This window comes from Bidens hawaiensis, unplaced genomic scaffold (genome assembly GCF_021521415.1).
Source record: "Bidens hawaiensis isolate Kalapana, Puna unplaced genomic scaffold, B.hawaiensis_p1.1 tig00004595_1, whole genome shotgun sequence".
Classification (NCBI taxonomy): domain Eukaryota; kingdom Viridiplantae; phylum Streptophyta; class Magnoliopsida; order Asterales; family Asteraceae; genus Bidens; species Bidens hawaiensis.
In genome coordinates this window covers 808,820-813,071 of record NW_027491279.1, presented here as the reverse complement: position 1 = coordinate 813,071, position 4,252 = coordinate 808,820, and the positions used below count along the sequence as shown (strand labels likewise).

The window sequence follows — 4,252 nt, the reverse complement described above, 5'->3', positions numbered from 1 at the left end:
TGAAAAGCGTGGGTTCTTTTATCTTTAAAAAATATATTTCATATATTTTGAATAAAAAACACATGATAATAATAGTAGAGGACGAAAAAGGAAATACGTAAAAAACAGGTGTTGATAGGACTTGGCAGAGTACTGTTGAAACTTGGTCAAAAAAGGAAACTTTCTTGTCAAAACTGCAATCTCTCGACTGCCTAATTACAATAATAATAATATTAATAATAATAATTTATTTTTTTAATTCTTATTTTATTTCTTCAAAATAAATATAAATAAATAGGACCAATAGCGGCTGGTAGAGCGATAAGGAATAAATTTGGTGTTTCATGTAACCCAAGTTTGATTCTTGCTCCTCAAACATTTAGTTTTCAGAGACATTAGGATCATGATATGAGATTAGGCAAATAGGTGTATTCACTACTTAAATCCTTGAATTGAACGAGTTTTATCTTACTGCAATATCATACCTTCGGGCTAGTGTTCACGTGCGTTAGCTTTAGGTGAAGGTTTTTCCCGTTTTAAAAGACGAGTATCCAGATATGGTGACTTTAGCAGTAGATCATTTGAAAGCTTTGTTTACGATTAGAGCATTCTCAACTCGTTCCTCATCCCCATCTTTATAATTACACAACAAAACATTACATTTCTTTTTTCTGTTTAGTTAAATAATATTATTTTATATCTTTATAATTACAGTTTTCTCTCCCCTCTACTCACAACCAATTCAACAAATATTAAAAAATACATAGGGACAAAAAAAGTTTCCCCAAATTTACAAAAAAAAACATTATATTTTCTCTCTTAATCTTATAATTTACACTCACAACCAATATCACCCTATAATTTAAAATTTCTTTTCACAAAAATATAAGAGATGAATTGAGAATGCCCTTAAAAATATAAAAAATAAATAGATTATAAAAAGTTGAAAAAATAAATATAAATAAATAGATCATAAAAAGTCAGCCGGCTTTCAGATTCTTTAAATACCCACATACACTCTCTTAACCCCCCCAAAACTCTCCTACACATACACTCTCTCTCTCTCTACATTTTCTCTCTCTAAAAACTTACCATAAAAATATTATTATTATTATTTCATTCAAAATGTGCAAGCAACCTTCATCTCCTATTTTAGACCCCCTTTTAATCCATGAAAACACCAAACCATCCCCAGAAACACTTGTTAATAATAATAATAATATCAACAACAATATTATTATTATTAATCAAGAATCCAAAAAACCCAACAAGACCCATCTTTCCTTAGCCATAAATGAAGCCATTTCGCTAGCGAAAATCGCCATCCCAATGATCCTCACGGGCCTCTTATTATACTCCCGGTCCATGATCTCCATGTTATTTTTGGGCCACCTCGGCGAGCTAGCGCTCGCTGGTGGCTCGTTGGCGATTGGGTTCGCCAACATTACTGGATACTCAGTGTTATCCGGTTTAGCTATGGGAATGGAACCCATTTGTGGTCAAGCCTTTGGTGCCAAAAGACTTACTCGTCTTGGTCTTTGTCTACAACGTACCATTCTTTTGTTACTTCTTGTCTCGTTACCGATATCGATTTTATGGATGAACATGAAAACAATATTATTAGTTTGCGGACAAGATGAAGAAATCGCGACACAAGCGCAAACTTATTTATTATATTCGTTACCTGACCTGTTAATGCAATCTTTATTACACCCGTTACGAATTTACCTAAGGTCGCAGTCTATAACGTTACCCCTGACATTTTGCGCGACGTATTCTATTATTCTCCACATACCAATAAATTATTATCTAGTGAAATGTCTAAATTTGGGTATCGAAGGCGTCGCGATTAGTAGCGTGGTAACGAATTTTAATCTAGTCGCGTCGTTAATTATTTACATATTAATTTCGGGTGTTTATAAAAAGACATGGGGTGGTGTCACGAAAGAATGTCTTAGCGGGTGGAAGTCGTTATTAAGTCTAGCGGTACCAAGTTGTGTATCGGTTTGTTTGGAATGGTGGTGGTACGAAATAATGATTATGTTATGTGGGTTGTTGGTGAACCCGAGGGCAACCGTCGCGTCAATGGGGATATTAATTCAAACGACGGCGTTGATCTATATATTCCCGTCGTCGTTGAGTTTTAGCGTGTCGACTCGGGTGGGGAATGCGTTGGGTGCTGGTCGGCCCGAGAAGGCGAAATGGGCCGCCATTGTTGGGCTTGGTTGTAGTTTTGTTTTGGGGTTTTCGGCGCTTTTTTTTGCGGCGAGTGTTAGGAATTTGTGGGCGACGATGTTTACGCAAGATAAGGAAATTATTGCGTTGACGTCGATGGTTTTGCCAATTATTGGTCTCTGCGAGCTGGGTAACTGCCCGCAGACGACTGGGTGCGGTGTCCTAAGAGGCACCGCGCGCCCGAAAATCGGGGCGAATATTAATTTAGGGTGTTTTTATTTAGTGGGTATGCCAGTGGCAGTTGTGTTGGGGTTTTATATGGGGTTTGATTTTAAAGGTTTGTGGTTGGGTATGTTCGCGGCACAGATGTCGTGTGTTGGGACGATGTTGGTGGTGTTGGGGCGGACCGATTGGCGGTTGGAGGCGGAGAGAGCGGCGGTTTTGACACGTGGTGATAGCGAAGGTGGTGGTGAGGGTGGTGGTGTTGACAATAAAGAAGTTAAGGAAGAGAAGTACAAGTTAATAATAAAACCTCAAAACAAGGTGGAAGAATCTATGGGTTTTGGGCCTGATTTAGTTTAATGATGATTTTATAATTCTTTTAGAAAGATTTTTATTTTTTTATTTTTGTAATTTGGAAAATGTTGTTGTACAGTATATAGGATAGGAAAAAATTTAACCGTTTTGTTAAAAGTTTAAAGGTTAATCAAAACTACCAATTTTTGGATTTTTTTTGTGTTGGTATTTTTCACCATTTTGTTAGGCTGGCCGGTATACTCTAAAAGTCTAACTCCCCTCACCATATCTGATGTGGCGTTCTACATGGAAAGGGTCACGTGCGTGACACCTCTGGAACCCCGCCTCTCCCCTTTGTTGGTCACGTGTGACGTGAGGATAGTGACCGTGGTCACTCCCATCACGCACTCTCCCTTTCCTTCTTTTGTATCAAATAATAAAATAGAAAATGAAGAATTGATAGAGAATGAGGAAATGATGTATATCCTCGTGTTGAAGGGTAATGTTAAATGACGTGGGGAAAGCTGAAATGGTGTTGATGTGACGACTGACGAGTGAGGAGAAGAGTGTTGAGAGGTGTATACCGCAGCCTTATTGACTTTAAAGTTAGAGAACAAAATTGATATAAATGATATAAAGTTCAATTTACATATTTACACGCCATGAACGAAATATGATAAAGTAGGTTGACAAGTTAACCACCATGAAGATATTGTTACTCAATTAGCAGCATATAGGAAAATACATAAAACCAAATTGAACTTTAATTTAGGTTTTGTTTTCAGTTTTTAGGGTATATCTGACTTTGATATTTTTATGATGAGAAATTATATGTAGTGATGGCAACTAGGATGTTACATGTTGTTAGACGTTGGTTTCAAATTTGGCTGATTTTCAAAAGTGATATAATTTGTATGATAAGAAATTATATGCGGTGTTAATTATACTATGTTATATATGTGATGTCATAAGTTAGATCATGTCTTGTAATATGTGACCATAATAATTTTTACAACACCTACAATATTGCATGAGGTTAACATAACAGTGAAGTGTCAAACATTGAATAACTAGATGCATTTTATTCATTAAAAATGTATATTATTATGTACTATTTCTGCCTACCCAATCACTTGAGTTTTATTTATTTTGAATAATAATTGCAATTATACAACATAAACAAGGGTTGACATTTGGCTGAAAGTCAGTATCTAAACTTATACTTTTATTAATATTTAAATCAATAAGCAATCCTCAAAAATGATTTTCTAACGTTATTCTATTTGTTTTAAAACTAAAATACTCTTAAAAGTATATAACCCATGTTACAATAGTGGTACTTTACTGTTAACACCAACCTATCATTTGCTTTGCTTACAATTATTTAGGTGGTTTTATATAAGTATTAGTAGTACATTATTTGGTATAACTCATCATAAATATAGTAATGTAATAATAATAAATAAATAAAAACAGAAAATGTACATGTTATATGAAATTAGTGTGTTCATTCTAAATATCATTTTGGTGATTATCCTATGGCCAAGCATAACATTCGCTAAATATTATTATTGAGGCCTTC

The 4,252-nt window shown here is 35.0% G+C and overlaps 1 pseudogene; it reads left to right on the top strand.

The window, feature by feature from the left end:
* The first annotated feature begins 1,003 nt into the window (after window positions 1-1,003).
* On the top strand, window positions 1,004-2,888 carry LOC143627023 (protein DETOXIFICATION 49 pseudogene; annotated as a pseudogene).
* The last annotated feature ends 1,364 nt before the right edge of the window (window positions 2,889-4,252 follow it).